This window comes from Schistocerca piceifrons, chromosome 7 (genome assembly GCF_021461385.2).
Source record: "Schistocerca piceifrons isolate TAMUIC-IGC-003096 chromosome 7, iqSchPice1.1, whole genome shotgun sequence".
Lineage (NCBI taxonomy): Eukaryota > Metazoa > Arthropoda > Insecta > Orthoptera > Acrididae > Schistocerca > Schistocerca piceifrons.
Window position 1 is genome coordinate 539,920,556 of NC_060144.1, and position 21,387 is coordinate 539,941,942.

The window sequence follows — 21,387 nt, forward strand, 5'->3', positions numbered from 1 at the left end:
CTGCCGAAAACAGTTACATCAGCTGTAGTAGGTGGTGCTCGTTCTATCGGGCGCTCAGCGTTGGCACATAGCTGCTACACTGTGTTGAGCAGGGCAGATATTTGGTGGGTCCGAAACTGAAACATCTGCATTAGCTGCGTGGCATCAAACACTTGCGGCTGCGGAGCCTCAGTAGGACGGGGGACTGGAGGGGTGGGCATGTTAGAAGACACAGATGTAACAAATAGATAACGCAAGGAAAACAGCCAAAAGTGTGTACAAAGAAAGATTACGCAACGCCCACCTGAAAACACTACCGGCCGGTGTGGCCAAGCGGTTCTAGGAGCTTCAGTGTGGAACTGTGCAACCGCTACGGTCGCAGGTTCGAATCCTGCCTCGGGCATGGATGTGTGTGGTGTCCTTAGGTGAGTTATGTTGAAGTAGTTCTAAGTTCTAGGGGACTGATGACCTGAGAAGTTAAGTCCCATAGTGCTCAGAGCCATTTGAATCAGCGCATCATTGGCTGACGTTTCCTCACTGCCTTCTCTGGCCTTGCGTTCCGCATCTTAGTTCCGGCGCTTGTGGTTACGCTAGAGCAGCTTACGTATGTACAGTTTCATCGCCGGCCTGACCACAGTAGAAGTATGGTGGTATCCATGTAATATAACTCAAGCGTAATTAGGTGTCGCTTCATTCATTGCAGTGAGTGTGGGCGAAGGGATTATTTTAGCCCATGTAGATACAAAGAGGCGTGACCTTATTGATAATGTCAGTATAGAGATAGGAATTAGTAATCATAATGTCATCATGGTCAAGATGGTTACTAAAGTTAACAAATCAATGAAGAAAGCTAGGACAGTAATTTTGCTAGAAAGAGTAGATAAGAAGTGGCTAGCTTACCACTTAGCCAAGGAATGGACATCATTCAGCTATAGCATGTTGGAAGTAGAGTAATTATGGGCAAAGTTTAAACGGGCCAGAAATCGTACTCTGGGGATGTATGTGCCTAGTAAGTGGAGTAAGAACGGAAAAGACCCACACAAGTACACAAAAAGTACCACCGTCTTGCCTCAGCAAACAATGTATCCGAGAATTTGAGAAAACTCTGGACCTACATAAAATACTAAGCTGGTCGAAGAATTCTGTCCAGTCGCACGGTGATCAACATGGTTTGGCAGTAGAACACAGCAAAAGGAAAGCTCTAGTTTTAAGCGTCGCGTTTATGAAATCATTCACTGTGGAGGATCGCACAAACATACCGTCGTTTGGGCAATACTAGCATGTGGAGGACATAGTAGCACGTAAACCAAGCGTGGAGAAGCTACTGAAAGCGTTGAAAGCAAATAAGTTGCCAGGCCTGGATGGAATGCCAGTTTGATTTCACAAACGGTACTACGGCTTTGGGACCTCACATAGCTTGTATTTATCGCGAATATCTCGCGCTGCACAAAGAAGCTCATGTGAATCCTGTATATAAGAAGAGTAAAAGTAAGCAACCCCGAAAATTACATATCGATATCCTTAATATCGCATTGCTACAGAATTTTTGAACATATTCTGAATACGAATATAATAAATTTACTTGGGAGGGAAAAGATTTGGTCCACAAGTCAGCTCGTGCGAAAATCATATTGTCTTTTTCTTTCATTACATACTACCAACTATGGGTAAAGGGCAACAGCCAGATTCCACATTTCTAGAATTTCGTACTGCAGACTTCAGACTGTTGACGAAGCTACGAGTATACGGAATACATTCCCAGGTATGTCAGTCGGCTGAAGATTTCTGAAGTAGTAGGACGCATTACGTTGTCCTGTACTGCGAATATTTATCAGAGACAAGGCTATTGTGAGGAGTGCCAGAGAAATGCGATGCTAAGGCTACTTTCTTATATATTAGTACATAAACCATCTTATGGACAGCGTGACGAGCAACCTACAGTTTTTTGCTGATGATGCTGTGTTGTACACGATAATGTCATTGTTGACTGACTGCATAAGGATACAACATCGTTTTATACAAATTTTCTGAATGGCAGAAAGCTCTAAATGAATAAAAAATGTAACTTAATTCATGTGAGTAGCAAGAACAAACCCGCAACGTTCGAATACGTCAGCAGTGCTTGACATAGCCACTTGCATTAAATATCTAGGTGTAACGTAGCATCGAAGATGAATGATGGACCCGGTTTATTTGTGAGAGCTGTAGGAAAGTGTGGTTGATCAGCAAAAGAAACGAGTACAGTAGTGCAACGGATTCTGGAGTACTGATCAAGTGTTTGGGATTCCCATCAAATAGGATTAAAGAAAGATATCGCAGCAAATCAAAGGCGGCCTGCTAAATTTGTTACCGGTAGATTCGGTCAACATGCAGATATTACGGAATTATTTCGACGTACTGAGGCTTATGGAAAGACATTATCCGCTCGTTATATTTACGACTCCAACAGGAAGGGAAATGGGTGGCCCTGGTATAATGTACCCTCCGCTATGCTCCGTACGGTGACCTGTGCAAAGTTTTATATATATATATATATAAAAACACATACCTGGTGATCAAAGAGTCAGTATAAATTTGAAAACTTAATAAACCACGGAATAATGTAGATAGAGAGCTAAAAATAGACGCACATGCTTGGAATGACATGGGGTTTTGTTAGAACCATCCCATATTGCTAGAATCGTGAAAGATCTTTTGCACGCGTCGTTTGGTGATGATCGTGTGCTCAGCCGCCACTTTCGTCATGCTTGACCTCCCAGGTCCCCAGACCACAGTCCGTGCGATTATTGGCTTTGGGATTACCTGAAGTAGCCAGTGTATCGATATCGACCGACATATCTAGGGATGCTGAAAGACAACGTCCGACGCCACTGCCTCACTATAACTCTGGACATGCTTTACAGTGCTGTTCACAACATTATTCCTCGACTACAGCTATTGTTGACGAATGATGGTGGACATATTGCGCATTTCCTGTAAAGAGCATCATCTTTGTCTTGTCTTACTTTGTTATGCTAATTATTGCTATTCTGATCGGATGAAGCGCCATCTGTCGGACATTTTTTGAGATATTGTATTTTTTTGCTTCTAATAAAACCCCATGTCATTCCAAGCATGTGTGTCAATTTGTACCTCTCTATCTACATTACTCCGTGATTTATTCAGTTTTGAAATTTATACTGACTTGTTGATCACCCGGTATATATATAGGTAGAGGCAGAAAACTAAGTGTTAACTCTATATGTAATGATCCCATAGCTTTGGTCTAAACTTTACTGGTTATCGTTGTCTTAGAAAATCCTAGCCTAGCGTGTGAATACAATAAATGTTACACATCCTCTTGAGAAAATGATGACACATAGGGATTTTTCTCTAGCTCTTCACACAAACAAAGTATGTTATGAAGTCACCATTGTTGGAAGGAAGTGCCACTTTTCCCCGCCTCCCCACCTCTGCCGTGCATCATTCTGGATGGTGGTCTAACTTCATAGGCAGGCACTGGACGTAATACTCGTAGGATGCTCCAACCGTCGCGGCGTTTTCTGTCAGTACAGTCCTGGCAGATATGGATGGGTTCATGATGACCCACATTACAGTCTTCGGTGATCTCACTTAAAAATGTCCGTTCGTCAAACAACTGTGGTCATACTATGAGGCAGCTTATTCGCAATGAAACATTGTCTCAGCGTGACTGAAGATCCATGCTTCATACTTCTCACTTCAGAATCCATGACTCTACCGTATTATACGATACTCTTCGATTGTTCACAGTTGAAAGTCGGTTAGCAAGCAACGTGCCATCATGTCCATTACATATCGTACTGCTCTGATTTTAAGCCCACACTCACGCCAAATGTCACATCTAGCCGTAACTTTAGTGAGTCGGACAGGCCACATCATTAAATGGGGGAAAACTTCCAGTGACTTTAGGTTACCAAGGGTGTAAACGGTCCTTTCAGAATTTTGCCATGCAGTTTACAGCAATATAGGTAAATGAGTGGTCTGAGTCTGAGTTAATCTGATTAGCTTACAGTTAATACCTAACTATGGGCAGATTTGTGTAGTGCTTTTAGGGAATTCTCTCAAAAGACAATTCTTGGCTGACTACAGACGAAAATGCGCTCATTTGCAAGCGAAGATGTGACGGCAGAAGTCATCACACGTGTCAGTTCTTAGAAGTGAGTGCCATCCAACGGGATGATGGGTCTGATGACCTGTGGTATTTATAGTGCCAACCGACTGTCATGGAGATGCTACTGTAAAACGATATTATCATCCCTTCAGGCACTGAATCTCTTGAGTACGGCATTCGTTAAAGCACTGAGAAAATTGATGAACAGCTTACACAACTATCAAAACCACAGGACGCTTTAGAAAGGGCTATAATTGTGCTTATGTTTGTGGCAGGATAGTCGAACTGGTCAGAGTAACTACGTTAACTGATGCTAGACGTAAAAGGCGTCTGAAACTCCCACCTTTCTCTGCATTATTATCTATAATAATTAACGTGGTTTTACACGTTCAGAAGATTGTTTTCCTCCTTTTTTGCCAACCATATTGCTGTCGCTGGGAGGAGGATTGCGTGGAGAATAAATTTTATTTATTTTATGTGTTTTATTTCACATGCACATATTATGTACCGCTGATCACGACTAGCGCTGTAATGTAAGAATGTAAGGTTTACAGGGAGTCCTTATGTAACTGTAGAACCGATGTTACCTTCTTGTTGTTCAGTGTAGAAGGGCGAGAATGTCTGTAGAACTCTTTTTTCTTTTTTTTTTCAAAGCTAGCTTTTGATGCGACAGAGCCGGAAACAACAGCTCAAAAAGTAAACCTTGCGATGGTCAGGCAGACCAGTGCACGAGTAGCGGAAAATTCCACAGAAATTTTGTTTGGTGAACTGTTGGAAGGCTTCAGCAACGGCCACTGACGTTTCTAGCATCTTCTCGATTGGCCTGTGCGCCTGGTGCAGCGATATCGTTTCTCGACAATGGGCTGACGTCCACACCCCCCACTAAAAGATGAGGCGTCGCGTCTGGGAAGCTTTAGAAAATTTTGGGGGCTTGTTAGTTGTGGTCTGACAGTATTGTAACACCTTTATTTTCAGCCATAATGGCTATGTTTGTGAACCGCGACTGTGTGGGATAATTCTTTATTTCAAGTTTCTGCTACCGGTGACTTTTTATTTTATGCTTAATTTAACATAATGCAACGCGTTTCAAACATGTTGTGTTCATCTTCAGGAGTTTATATATACATACATAGAGAAATGTTACTTAAAAATAAACAGTCTTAAACTACATTAATCTAGAACACTTTGTCCATTGTTTTTACTGTAGCTGCTGGTGTGGCATTTGGGCGGAAGGAGGGGGGCAGTGTATGGCTAGAAATCGATATCAGTGATGTCTTCTGCTGGTTTTCTTCTTTGTGGTTCACTATGTGTATCATATCAATTTCATCATCTTGCTGCTTTACTTGCATCACTGTTGTAATGGCGGAGCTGTTGATTGACATTACACTACTGCACATTATATTTTGTCACTCATTGCGAACGTAATTCACTGCACAAATTGCTTAGATGATACCGCCATCTTGTGTTGTGTGTATAACATCGAAGCAACATATCGATGTTAAAGTGACCCCCAACTATTATTGTAAGAGTCGTGTACGTGTTTGAAATCAAATTCAAATTTTCTTGAACCTTTCAGCAACTGCATCATCTGAATTGGGAGGTCGGTAAAAGGATCCAATTATTATTTTATTCCGGTTGCCAATAATGACGCCTGCCCATACTAACTCACAGGAAGAATCTACTTCAATTTCGCGACAAGCAACAAACACGCCACCGCCAACCGAGTATAACATATCCTATCGTAATACCGTTAGGTTCTTCTCAAAAATTTCGTCTGAGTTTATATCCGGCTTTAGCCAGCTTTCAGTGTCTATAAGGAATTGAGCTTCAGTGCTTTCTATTAGCGCTTGGAGCTCTGGTACTTTCCCAACACAGCTACAATTTACTACTTTTATAGCAATGGTTCCTGCATCTACCATTTTCCTGTGTTCAACCTGCACCCTTTGTGACTGAAGCCCTTCTTGTGTTTTTCCGAGACCCTCTAACCTAAAATACCGCCCAGTCCACGCCACACAGCCCCTGCAACCCCTGTAGACGCCTCCTGCGTGTTGTGGACATCTATTCAGCGGAACCCGAAACCCAACGACCCTTTGGCGCAAGTCAAGGAATTTGTAGCCTACACGGTCGCAGAACCGGTCGGCTCTGTACCAGAGGTCCACAATCGGTCCTGTCGACTATGCTGCAAATGGTCAGCTCTGCTTTCATCTTGCAAGAAAGACTGGCAGCCTTTACAGTTGTGTTAGCCGCTCGAAACCAGAGAACCTCACCTGATTCAAAGTGACACACATCATTGGTACCGACGTGAGCAACCACCTGCAGCTGTCTGCGCCCTGTGCTCTTCATGGCATCTGGGAATACCCTTTCCACATCTGGAATGACTGCACCCGGTATGCACACGGAGTGCACATTTGTTTTCTTTCCCTTCCTGTCAGCCAAGTCCCCAAAGGGGCCCACAACGCGCCTAACGTTGGGGCTCCTAACTACCAATAATCCCACTCTCTGTTACTGCCCGGATCTTGCAGGCTGAGTGGTTTCCTCCGAAACAGGACAGGCGACAACATCCGGCTTAGCGACAGTGTCAACTACAGACAGCACCTGGAACCTGATTGTCAGGGAGGCCTTACGTGCAGCCGCCTGGGAAGTCTTTCGCCGCATGCTTCGCCCAGGCGACCTCTCACTCGACCACAGGTGAGGATCAGCCTCAAGACGCAGACATGCTGGACGTCCGTTGGATCCCCACGGCCGGTCCTCAACAGTGGTGCCCATTCACTGCAGCCTGAAGCTGAGAGCGAAGTGTCACCAACTCGGCTCGCATCCGCACACAACAATCGCAGTCCACACTAAAGACAGTGGAAAACTAAACTGTGCAGATAAACGGACTATCTGCACGTGCTGAGGTCTCTACTGTAGACCCTGACGAAAACGCACGTGCAATGGACCAGAAACCCTAGTGTATAACGTAAATCTTAGATATCTCGAACTGTTCCTGAGAAAAAGAGGTGTTAACAGACGGACAGGTAGATGTAAAACAAAGTGATCATACAGGAGCTCCGTTTTTATCGACTGAGATAAGGAAACCTAAAAAGTAATGGGTATCAAGTTTGTTTGTGTGGCCATCCTCCGCGGCAAGCATGTAAATACTTGTTTTGCAAATCAGACTGCCTTTTCCTGCTGCTAGTTATTTTATTTATCCCATACGCGTTTCGCCTTCTCCTGTTCTAAGGCATCATCACTGGGCTCTGTAATGATACAGTGGAGTTAGTCATAGATGTTCAAACAGTTCACTTCACGATTTTTTGTAAAAATGTAATCGCGAAGTTAACTGTTTGATAATCTATAACTAACTCAACTGTATCATTATAGAGCCCACTGATGAAGCCTTAGAACAGGAGAAGGCGAAACGCGTATGGGATAAATAAAATAACTAGCAGCAGGAAAAGGCAGTTTGATTTGCAAAACAAGTAATAGGCATCTTTTACAGCGACTTTATATAAATTACAGCTAGTGTATTAGATGAAGAACGCTAGTTGGAACGTTGGAAATTAGTCAGATCTGACCATATCATAGAGCTTTAGTTCAGTGAAACTCCAAAACTAACAGTAAATCAAACGACTCAAACAAAAACTGCAAAGAGAAAGATCGCGATTGTACTTAAATAATCATTCATTTATCATTAAAAACTCGTTATGCTACCACCACACTTGCTTAAACGATTCACCTTATAACTGACGCCATAACGCAGATCTCTTCTTAACGTGCTAGACCTAGTTTATTTTGGACTCCATGACGTTTCAGACCCACCCAATTTTTCTTAAAGTTCTGTAAGCTTTTAATAAATGTTATGTCTTTAATATTTAGCGTAAATGATCTGATTTAAATTGTGCCCCTGGTGGTACCGAAATTGACTAGGTTCATCTTCAAGCGTTATTGTTAAGATATTATCCGTTTAGTGTAACCGATTGGCACTGATGTTCATCCTCTCAAGATTTTTATAGCTGCTTCGTGAAATGAACTCGAAAACTAAAAGCTGCAAAATTAAAAGGAAGGTCAGCGTTGGCCGTAATATTGATGTTTTATTGATAGTAGAATCAATTTTCGATCACATAGTGATCATCTTCGGTACTGTACAAATTAAACTCAGACACTGGTATCAAGTTATCAGTAACCAAAACTGAGAAACGATCACAATAACTGAAGCCGCTGTGTACATTGATAGGTGAATGTAAACAGCGACTTCAGGTATTGTGATCGTTCTCAGTTTTGGTTATTGATAACTTGATACCACTGTCTGAGTTTAATATATACGGCACCAAAGATGATCACTATGTGATCGAAAATCGATTCTTCTATCAATAAAACATCAATATTAAGGCCAACGCTGACCTTCCTTTTAATTTAACATATATGGTCGTTGTGCACACATCACTCCATGGAGTCGCCAATCAAGAAAAGCTGCAAGTATGTTATGCTTCCTATGTCTTTCCGCTTTATGTTTGTTATACTTCTAAATAACTGTTTCTCTTAGTGCTGTATGTAATGGCAAAACCTGTCGTTTCCTAGGCTAGACACAAATCGTCCGCAGTGGAAAAGTTGATTGCGGTAGGACCTCACAACATGCATTAGCAATGCGATAACTAACTTTACCATTCGTACTATACTGGTTTGATTCTTTCTCTTATATGAAGATTGGTTTCACGTACGTACATCCAGAATTATAAATAACTCTTAGCTAGTACAGTATTCCCTAACTTGCTAATGAGATTTTCAACTAGGGAAAAACAACGGATAGAGTCGGAGCAGCTGTTGCTAGCATGTTAGATGAATCCCGTTCCCACATATGCTGATAGACCGACCAAATTCTCTCCCACGAATGAGCATTAGACTACATCATCCCCAAGTTAAATTAGTCACCCGTGCTTACTAAGCATGAAACGCTTGACTGTCGCATTGTATCCTCCCCCTCACTTATCGACCTTAATGACAGTAAAAAATGAAACCGCGTGTATCTAATGGGAATTTTGGAAAAGCAATCGTCACCGAAGTTAACCTGTCGGTAAAGAGGGAGGAAAGGGTTACATCTAAATGAAAGGGAAAATGCAAGTGAAACTGGTGGAAATTAATTTTGAAATGGGGATGAAGTTAATAAAGAAAGTAAATGTGCGGCCGTTACGTTAACAATCAACTAGCGGCAATTAGATATTTGGGATTTGGGGGAAATTACGGTCGCCAGTCCTATGGACAATTACTATAATAACTGAAAAAGAAAGGTTATTACACATATAATTAGCACTAGAAGCGTGGCAACTGAAGGTTGACACGTGTAGTGTGAAAACTGAAAGTTTGTCAGAAGTAATAAATTTCGCTACACTTAATTTAGCAAAAGAATTAATGAAACCGGAAAATCGAAAGTTAATTTAGTGACTGAAGTTAATAGTGAGCTTTCTTTCTGAAGCACATCGAAATACAGTTAGTCTTGGACTACCTCAACAATCATTTCTAAAGCCACCTGAATCTACGCAATTTAGAAAGAAGAGATTTAACTTTGAACTTGAACTAAACGATTCTGAACATTTAACAATAGTAAAATTTAGTACGTACCAAGCTGAGCTGCAGTCACAGGTAAGCTAAAATACGGTAACAAAACTCGCACTCTTAATTTGTGCTTGTGTAATCTAACTATTGTAGCCAGCTATGAATACTTAAATTGAACTTTGAAATTAAAGCAGTGAAATGGAGTTATGCTGGCGTTTGAATTTCAACGCCACTCGGGTTCATTTCGGAAAAGGAAGGGACCCTGGTTGGCAATGCAATTGGGACAATGAGCAACAAATGTTCATGCTAAGTTACTGTAATTTTGCGAGGCAAATGGAACAATTTGAAAAGCTGAGGTCTGCCATACAGTTCTGAAACTTTACGTGCTTTTAGTCTTCCTTGTTGGTTGATTGAAGGTTTGAAGCCGTCGATCGAGGAGGTGGCGACAGTTACTCATTGTCGGCCGTCACTGTTGCAGAAGCTGGATGTTGGCGCGCCTTCTTCTCGACACTGTCACCAGGCGAAACAGGCTCTTGATGTGCGCCAGCTAATGCTTCCCGTCCGCGACACCATGTCAGAAACTATCATCGCGAGTCGAGCGCAATTACATGCTGCCAAACCCCGAAAGCGTCACACAACACACCTGCTCCACTCGCTACTCCAGCCAGGCTCCCCCAGCTCTGCCCGCGCTCCACGCGGCAGAGTTAACACTCCCAAAGATCCTACACACTTTGAGTCTTCACACGACCTATCGATGTAATCGTTCGATAGTAGTTTTCCCTAGGCAAGACCCAGCGTAAGAATACAAATAATATTTACGAAACAAACCAATTATACATAAACATAAATGCATAAATATATATATACAAGTAGTAAAACAATTACAATATGTAAAGACACAGAAATATCATATATTCAGGTAGCAAAAATAAGGAAAACAAATTATAGTACAATAGATGGAAATAGGAGGATATGCATTTTCGGCGTTACACGTGCTCCACATTGTCTGAGGATGTTCGTGTAACGTAAACAGACTCAGAAAATGTCCAAAAAAAAAGAAACAGCGGAAATGCATATGCTCAAAACATCAACAAAATTTAGCATTCGCCTAATTAACCATAAACCAATTTTTAGACGATAATAATTGAGTGGTGACACTCCTAATCTTATTCCACTCTGTCATCTTGATCAAAATAAAACAGGTTGACAACATATTAAAATTCATAGAAAACATAGAAATTGGTTTAGCTATTCTAAAAATCTAAATTCCTAGCAGTATCAAGAAATGGAATACTATTTACAAAATTAATCAGATTACATGGTCATAGAAAACAGGTATATCAAAATATGCAAATTAATAATTAATTACATAGAATACGTATTTTATATAAACTTTTCATAATTAATATTCTCGTCATGAGTGTGCACTTAACGCTAAACAAGAAAATAAAATACAGCAGATCGACAAAAACATAAATATTGACAACAGAATTCTTTCGTATCAGCTGTCCGGGAAGAAAATCAGCTCGGCCTTCCGTACTCGCAAGTACAAAGAATGCCGACAGCGGCACAAGAGCCGACAGCGGCACAAGAGCCGACAGCGGTTCCGCCCCGCCAGTATTGTTGCGCCCGCCTGTGCGGCACGCTTGCTCTCTCTCGCCCTTGTAACGGCATTTCCAGAACGTCCGTTTCACTGATTTCTTTCGGTAAAACTCACTCCCGAGTAATCTCAAGGAGTCCATAAACACTATCACAGTGGATAACTCAACACTGTCCATCATCACACGCATGTACTAGCCTGAAACTTAAAACAGCGTCTAAGTACATCGGCAATGACTAGTAAATCACATATTTATGGAATCTTACAGCTATTTACAAAATCATATTTACATTCCTTAATCTACTGTGACTCAGCTGAAAACAAACTAGCGGCTTGGATTTTTCAGTTGATTAGATCATGATTAAAATAAATTGATTAATCAAAATTAATTACTTACTAATTACAACTTCTTTAATGACCTTGGTCAGTCAAAAGCATGGCAATCTAGCAAATCGTTAAATCTTACACTCTATTTTACATACTGTACAAATTACCCATTCTGTGGTATTAATCAATCCTAGGTTGGTACAATTTCAGGTCTACAATGTTCCGTATACCTAATAGTTTTCCAGAGCTTGGATACTCTAAGCAATAAGCATTTGTGTGAGGTATACCAATGACTTTATATGTTCCATTATAAACAAACTTAAATTTAGAGATTTCATTGTCTATCTCGCTCGATTTCTCATGTGCTTTTACAAGTACTAAGTCTCCGATTGCAAACTTAGCAAAACGCACTTTAGCGTCATGACGACGTATGCGAGCATCGGCTTTCAGCTTCATTACTTCTCGCAAACGATCTTTTTTCACACAAATACTAATGTCAACCCGTGGAGGGAATTTGATTATCTCTTCCACTAAACTTTTACTTCTGTCACCCAACAGGATTTCCTCTGGAGAAAATCCCGTAGATTCATGTCTCAAGGTGTTCATAATTCTCTCAAATACTGCTACATATTTGCCCCATGCCCTATGGTTGTGATGGCAATAGGTACGGCAAAGTCGGCCTAGCTCGCGCATATACCTCTCAGCGGGGTTCCCAGCCGGACAATAAGCTGAAATATGGATCACCTCGACCCCATTACTTTCCATGCCTTCATTCCACAACTTAGAAGTAAATTGTGCCCCATTGTCTGATGGAATCGCCTTGGGCTTACCAATATGAACAAAATAATCGTTCACAAACTTGCTATAGACCGCTTTGGCTGTAGCTCTCCTAATCGGGTATAGTTTGATGAACTTGGAAAAAGCTTCTAGCACTACTAAAATGTAGGCGAAGTTTCCTGATGACTTGGGCAAAGGTCCGTACAAGTCCACACACAGTAATTCAAAGGTGTCGTTAGGCCTTATACTTTGCATAGGACCACGACTCGTACAGTTGGTAACCTTCACCTTCTGACATAAATCGCAAGTTTTCACTCTGTCAGTAACGCGTTTTAACATTTTGTTAAAATGCGCTACTTCGCTCAGCTTTTCCGTACATTTCTTTGGTCCACAGTGACCATACGCCAAATGGTAGTAGTCAATTATTTCCGTGACATATTTGGTGGGCCAGCATACCCGCCAAATATTACTATATTCACTCTTACAAATGTACAAGATATGATCGTATATTTTGTAATACTTCCTTAATTTTTCTCCTTCTGGACTCCTTTCGTCATATCAGGTTTTCACCATATTTAAACAACCGTCCTCGTTCTGATGACGACGTAGATTCTTACAGATGTTCATTATTAATTTACGTCCCTCAGCTTCTTTAAAATAGTATAATTTGACCACTCCATCCTACTCATCTTTCAATATCTCTTGATTAGACTCGGGCAAACGCGACAGCGCATTCGCTACGCAATTGTCGGTCCCTTTTACGTAACAGATGTCATAGTTAAATTGCTGTAAATACAGCGACCACCTAGTCAGTCTTTCGTGAAGTAGTTTACAATCCTTCAGATAAATGAGCGCCTTATGGTCCGTATGAATAATCACCTTACAGTCCCATAGGTAACCCTTGAACTTTTTGAATCCCCACACGATAGCGAGACACTCTTTCTCAGAATTCGTGTAGTTTCGCTCACCTTTAGATAAAGTTCGACTCGCGAACGCTATCGTCCGGTGTTCCTTATCCTCTCCTTTACCAACTTCTTGGAACAGTTCTACCCCCACCCCATAATTCGACGAATCCGTTCCCAGATGGAAGGGTAGCGATAAATCAAGATGAAATAGTATGTTAGATCTTAACAACTCGTCTTTTAATCTCTCGAATGCGGCCTGACACCCGTCAGTCCACACAAACGGAAAGTTTTTGCGTAAGAGCTTATTCAAATTTTCATCATTAAACACTTGTACTTTTACAAATTTACGGTAAAATCCTGTTAGCCCTAGAAAACTTTTTAACTGTTTCCTAGACTTGGGTGGAGGACAATTCCTTATTGCCTCCAGTTTCTCTGGGTCCTTTGTAATACCAGCAGTGGTAATTACATGCCCTAAAAATTTCAGTTCCTGCTTCACAAATTCGCATTTCTATAGCTTTAGAGTCATTCCGCCACGACGCAATGCTCTAAAATCGTCATCTAACAGGTCACAATGGTCATGCCAAGTGGCATTGGCCAACAATAGGTCGTCAACATATACAGTTAATCTTGAACTCAAAGCCGGTCCTAGCACTTTATCTAGGGCCCTGATGAATACGGACACAGATATATTAAGTCCAAACGGCAGTACTCTATACTGATAACACCTGCCCGCAAACAAGAAGGCGGTGTATGGCCTAGGTTCTTCTTCGAGTTCTATTTGCCAGTAACTAGCCGTCAGATCGAGGCTAGTCATGAATTTAACGTCATGAAAACGTTGCAAAATGTCCTCCATACTCTCTGGTCTGTCTGTTTCACGTTGAACGACCCTATTCAACGTGCGTGCGTCAATCACAATACGCACACTACTATCCCGTTTTGCTACAATGACCAAACCGTTATTATATGGACTCGTACTTCTTTCAATCACTCCCCATTCGATCATCTTATCTATCTCCCGTTGCACTGCTTCCTTTTTGGACAGCGGTGTAGCATACGGTCTCACGAAGAATGGTTCGTGCAGAATCACATGCAACTTGCATTTATATCCTTCCACAAGTCCCGGTTTGTCTGAAAACACACTCTTATTCTTCATTATTACTTCATACAGGCCTCGTCTTTGTTCGTGTGTTACGTTTGACACACCGTCTACAATACTTTCCAATTCACTTTCTACAATATTGTCAATGCCGAGATTCCTCACATTACAGTAGTTCAAATTCATACCTACGTCAATAGCATCCGGCCAGTTAGCAATGTGTATAGGCTGGTATTGCCTATGCACACCGTCTCCTGCCTCGTCAAAACTAACTACTATTGTTTTATCTTGTGACGTACATGTCAAAGTTTTGCTTTCGCAATTAATCACTACACGGAACTTAAATAGCCAATCTAACCCCATAATTACTTCCGTAGTCAAGTCTGGCACGACGACAAACTCTTGTTCAAATCGTGCCCCACATATCTCGAAGTGGACAAAAATCTGTTTTGTGACCGGTTTACTGGCCTTCCCAGTAGCACCGATAATTTTCACTCCTGTTACTGGCATAACTACGATGGCAGGTCTATCTTTCAGTAACTCAAATATTTTCCCAGATACAACACTCAATTCTGCACCGGTTTCAATCAACACGTTTAGTTGTAGGTCGTGCATATTAACAGACACTACTACCCGCCTACACTTGTCCTCGACTGTTTCTTTATTTTCCCACAGTAAATCCTCGTCTATATCCAGGTCATTCCAGAAAAAACCATCCGGCTTTGATCCAAAATCCGGCTTATCTGGCGGCTTTTTCAGCCTCTGTTCACATACAGTTTTAATTTCAACTTCGTTTGTCCTGAGGCTTCGTCTGTAGCTTCGCCTCCAATACCGAAACCTTTTCCTGTAACTCGTCAACTAGCGAGTGTCGCTTTGCTATCAATTCACTAATTGTCACCTTCGTTGATTCCTCTTTAGCCAGATTGATCTCATCTGCCAATCTACCTGGAGAAATGTGCCCAGTAGTATCTGCAATTACTTCCTCTAGATCAGCGCAACCCACACTGTTATCGTCTGACCGTATAACGTCAGCTCTAACCTCATACACACTGTAATCTACGTGGTTTTCTACCAATCGTGTCCGGCTATCACTAAAATTTTCGCAATCTTTCTCCTTAATACTTTCCCAATGTTTAAACTGGAGGTTTGCGTCGGATGGGTCGGCTACTTCTACCACTGAAACTTTCGGTAAGGTCTGCCGGTTAGGGCCAGAGCTTTCCGTTACTACTTCAACATCCTACTCTTGCGGGACGAAACACGACCAATCTTGCTCGTGCTCCCCATTAACATCAACTATTTCTAGTAAAGTCTGCCGGTTAGGGCCAGAACTTTCTATCATTTCACAAACACTATCTTCCTGCGGGACGAGACGCGGAAAATCCTGCACGCGCTCCCCATAAACACTTCTCCCATACAGGCCCCTATAATCTCTTAGTTCGTCGTATAAGCGACCGAACTGCCTTAACCAGACCTCATCCCTCTCTGCATCCCCTCGCTCGATGACGGACGTTTTATCCGACATCTGATCTTCTCTCAACACTTGCGAATCATTCTTAAACTCAATCTCCAGTTCCGCCGTGGGTATTACAGCTGCCACTTTATAATCGATTTCCGGAACACTACTTAATTTGTTCTCACTGACAGTGAATGTATTTTCTACTGCCGTGTATACAGCTGATCTACTACTTGTGGGCGCACTCCTTTCTCCTAATACTGGCACACTCTCCCGCCGTTGATTATTCCATACGGAATTTTCATAACGACGACACCTCGGTTTTCTACTGTTATTGGGCCGCCAAAATTTCTCCACGCCCGGTCGGCCCCTCACCGAAGCGGCTAATGGTTTCCCTGTCTCGTCCCAGCAGATACGCTCCCCGGATGCTGCTGAGGCGGCTGATCACACCCTCTGGCGTTATTATTATTCTGTGAGGCCCGTATCACGTTAGTATGATACTGGTTTCCGTCATTCCTGTTATTATTTGCATTGTACTGATTGTTATTACGGTCCGAACCATTATTGTTATTGCTGCCATGGTTGCGGTAGGCATTATTCCCATGGTTATCGTTGTTGTGGTTGCTGTGGTACCCGTTGTTGTTACCACGGCCTCTACCACTGTTGCGATTATTGCGCCAATTGTCCTCGTCCTCCACTCTTTCCAGGAAATCATTTATTGTTCTGTAATTGCTTTCAACGTAGCATTTTGTATCATCTGGAAGCTTTTTGTAGAGTTCCCAGACTATTTCGGATTCCGTGCGGCGATCACGCAAGTATTCCAACTTGCGGGTCCAGCCCTCACAAAACTCCTTCATCGAACCGCGCAAATTCGCATCGAAAGGCCTCGATACGACAAATTCGCGCCAGACACTTTGCTGTTTTTGCTCTGACCAGTATTCAGCCAGAAACAAATTTTTAAATTCGTCAAAAGTCAGGTCCGTAATGTTGAGGTTTAAGCCCCAACGTTTGGCATCACCAGCCAACACATCAATAATCGCGTTAATTTTTCTCTCATTAGTCCATGATCTTGGTAAAACTCTTTCACAATTCTTAATGAAATCCGTCGCGTGTATACCGCCTTTTTTCGAGGGGTCGAACCGCTCCTCTTTCGTCAACAATTCCGAACTATGTGCATAGATTGGCACATAGCTCTGTTTTTCGTCAAGTTTCTTTTCTAATTCCGACACTCTCGTAATTACTTGGCAAGTGGTTCTCGCAAGCGTTTCTACTTCCCTTTTTTTCTCTTCGCTGGTATTAGCCTGCTTCGTCACTTTGGTATCTACTTCGGATACTAAAGCCTTTAAAGTTTCCACCTTCTTTTGATCCTCTTTTTTCACTAATTGAATTTGTTCCGTCACCTTATTCTCGATGATCGGAGCAACTGATTCTCCTACACTTTCCTCGATTCGGCTAATTTCGGAATCAAAACGAGTATTTATGCTCGCAATTTCCGCCTGAACGCCTATCATTTCCTGTTTAAGGTTACCGATTTCGCTATTAATCACAACAATATCTTCTTTGATTTTATCAACTTTTGTGTTAACAACTCCAACATTGTTGTTAACAACATTAATAGCTTTGTTGTGACAGTCTAGCTTTCGTTCAATATTTTCAGACTGAGATTCTTGCTTGGCCGATTGACTCTTGATTTCGTTAATCAAAACATTCAATAAATCAGTTAAATTCCCGGAAACTACCGGTTTTACTTCCGTAGCGGCTTCCTCTTTAATTGTCCCCCCGTATTCGTCATCAAGGGATTCGCATTTGATTTGCACTTCCGACTCCGAAACATTTTCTAAAGTGTGGAATTATATTTCTGCTCTTTGTTGCGTTTCGGCGGTCGCGTCTTTCATGCTAGCCGCCTGTCCCTGACCAATGGGTACCGCGGTGCGCGTTCCCCACTGTTCGACCGATTGTTCCTTATCCAAGCCTACCAAATTTTGGTAATTGTTGCCATCACTCATTTTAATAATTTTCAATATAAATACCAAATCTCAAATCTAATTAGGATTCCTCACACTAATATTCTCGCTGACGTATCGACCATTTCGTAACCAGTACTTTGTTACGAGAATTGTACAATACAAAATTCGTGTCCAGAACAACCGCAAATTTGAAGATTGTCCTGTCACCAGATCGCCACGTGTAACCTCCGCCTCACTTATCGACCTTAATGACAGTAAAAAATGGAACCTCGTGTACCTAATGGGAATTTTGGAAAAGCAATCGTCACCGAAGTTAACCTGTCGGTAAAGAGGGAGGAAAGGGTTACATCTAAATGAAAAGAAAAATGCAAGTGAAACTGGTGGAAATTAATTTTGAAATGGGGATAAAGTTAATAAAGAAAGTAAATGTGCGGCCGTTACGTTAACAATCAACTAGCGGCAATTAGATATTTGAGATTTGAGGGAAATTACGGTCGCCAGTCCTATGGACAATTACTATAATAACTGAAAAAGAAAGGTTATTACACATATAATTAGCACTAGAAGCGTGGCAACTGAAGGTTGACACGTGTAGTGTGAAAACTGAAAGTTTGTCAGAAGTAATAAATTTCGCTACACTTAATTTAGCAAAAGAATTAATGAAACCGGAAAATCGAAAGTTAATTTAGTGACTGAAGTTAATAGTGAGCTTTCTTTCTGAAGCACATCGAAATACAGTTAGTCTTGGACAACCTCAACAATCATTTCTAAAGCTACTTGAATCTACGCAATTTAGAAAGAAGAGATTTAACTTTGAACTAGAATTAAACGATTCTGAACAATTAACAATAGTAAAATTTAGTACGTACCAAGCTGAGCTGCAGTCACAGGTAAGCTAAAATACGGTAACAAAACTCGCACTCTTAATTTGTGCTTGTGTAATCTAACTATTGTAGCCAGCTATGAATACTTAAATTGAACTTTGAAATTAAAGCAGTGAAATGGAATTATGCTGGCGTTTGAATTTCAACGACACTAGGGTTCACTTCGGAAAAGGAAGGGACCCTGCTTGGCAATGCAATTAGGACAATGAGCAACAAATGTTCATGCTAAGTTGCTGTAATTTTGCGAGGCAAATTGAACAATTTGAAAAGCTGAGGTCTGCCATACAGTTCTGAAACTTTACGTGCTTTTAGTCTTCCTTGTTGGTTGATTGAAGGTTTGAAGCCGTCGATCGAGGAGGTGGCGACAGTTACTCATTGTCGGCCGTCACTGTTGCAGAAGCTGGATGTTGGCGCGCCTTCTTCTCGACACTGTCACCAGGCGAAACAGGCTCTTGATGTGCGCCAGCTAATGCTTCCCGTCCGCGACACCATGTCAGAAACTATCATCGCGAGTCGAGCGCAATTACATGCTGCCAAACCCCGAAAGCGTGGCAACTCGCGGGAGCGTCACACAACACACCTGCTCCACTCGCTACTCCAGCCAGGCTCCCCCAGCTCTGCCCGCGCTCCACGCGGCAGAGTTAACACTCCCAAAGATCCTACACACTTTGAGTCTTCACACGACCTCTCGATGTAATCGTTCCTTAGCAGTTTTCCCTAGGCAAGACCCAGCGTAAAAATACAAATAATATTTACGAAACAAACCAATTATACATCGACATAAATGCATAAATATATATATACAAATAGTAAAACAATTACAATATGTAAAGACACAGAAATATCATATATTCAGGTAGCAAAAATAAGGAAAACAAATTATAGTACAATAGATGGAAATAGGAGGATATGCATTTCCGGCGTTACAGCATATCGGAATTGAGAGGTTAAGGATCTCATTAATATATCTTAGTAAATTGGCCAGTAGATTAATCACTACAGTCACTATACGGTAATCATTTTATCAGCGATATTAAAGCACCATTTCTTCACTGAACTGAGAAACGTGGAGAGCTGGCATTGGCTGAGTGCATGGAACCTCTTCTGCGCCAGAAAATCGAGCACAATCGTGTGCTTCTATAATATTGTAGTGGTATGCTATACAGCTCTGCGAGTCAGAAAGTTACGAAGCTGATGTTGTTGTTGGTGGTGATAGAATTATCTTAAGTCGGTTATATGCAACAAACTGTGGCACAGTCTACCCCCAGACTACCATCCTTACCTCCGCTGAAGCGGGTGATCTTCTGTTGGTGTGAGGAATGAATGGAACTGTGGAATGTGCAGTGGGAGATTGTGCTGGATTGGAGTGGGGAGGGGGAAGGGGCGTAAAATGAGGATTACGAACCAGCTTTGGCGTTCCTAATATGGCTAATGAAGTGAGACGTTCTAATAAATGAGTATATGCTACACGAATTAACTCTCTGGAGTGCTAGCACCTTTAGTCTGTTCTAACTGACTAAATTTCATATTTTGCCAGACTAACAATTACATCGCTGTCGGCTCTGCCCTCTGTTTGCTCTAAGGATGGGACAAACAACTGTTCATGTTTTACGGTTCTGTACTGAATGTGAGTGTTTTCATAAGGACCTGCTAAATTATCCTTTTCCTTTTCTTAGGTAATATTCCAATTATATTACTCTAAATAATTTACTTCATCTGTCATTCTGTTAGTGTCGGCTGCTTCACAAGCACGTCTGAAATCAAATACAATGGTACCCTTTATTAGAATATAGGCTTGAGAGCGAACCCTATAGAGTTCCTCTACAATTAAAAAAAAAAAATAACTTACTCATATTGACGATTTGGATAATTTACAGAAAACTCTCTTATCACCTTCCGATAAGGGCTTTGATAAATATATCGTCATCGTCCTAATTTGTATGGTAGATCCATAAATTGTTGTCTCCACTTCCTTCACCCTAAACGCACATTATTAGTTATTTTTTAACGCTGCAAGAAGGGAGGTGTCTAAGGTGTTGCTCACTGTGGACAAATGAAATAACGCCAGCTGCTCCGAGTGGTATCATCCTTTATTTCATTTCGCAGACAGAATAACCTCTGCTGCTCGGGAGAGAAAAGTGGTACTTTTATTACACTGTTCATTAATTTTGTGCCTGAGGTGTTGCTGGTGTTCCCCAGCTGACGAAGGATTACCACTGCGAAAGAGCTTCATGCGCAGAAACCTTGAAAATTAGCCCCAGCCCCGTATTACCGTTCAAGTTATGCTTTAAAATGTTGAGAGCTTAGCCGTGTGTTTAATTTTGTCACTGAATACTCGGTATGGATTTACACAGTCTTCTTTGGCCGTGCAGTTCTAGGCGCTACAGTCTGGAGCCTCGTGACCGCTACGGTCGCAGGTTCGAATCCCGCCTCGTGCATGGATGTGTGTGATGTCCTTTGGTTAGTTAGGTTTAAGTAGTTCTAAGTTCTAGGGGACTGATGACCACAGCAGTTAAGTCCCATAGTGCTCTGAGCCACTACACAGTCTTCTTATAAGCTACTTGATCCAAGAAAGATGTGTTTTATATATTTTTTTCTGATGATAAGAGCAGCGGGGTAAAAGAAAACTAGAATTTCAGTCTGTGGGATTATTTATTCCTTCTTTATGTACACCACTGACGTTTCATACTGTCTGTTTTAATACAATACGTTGCATCTGCTGTTCTCATTGCACA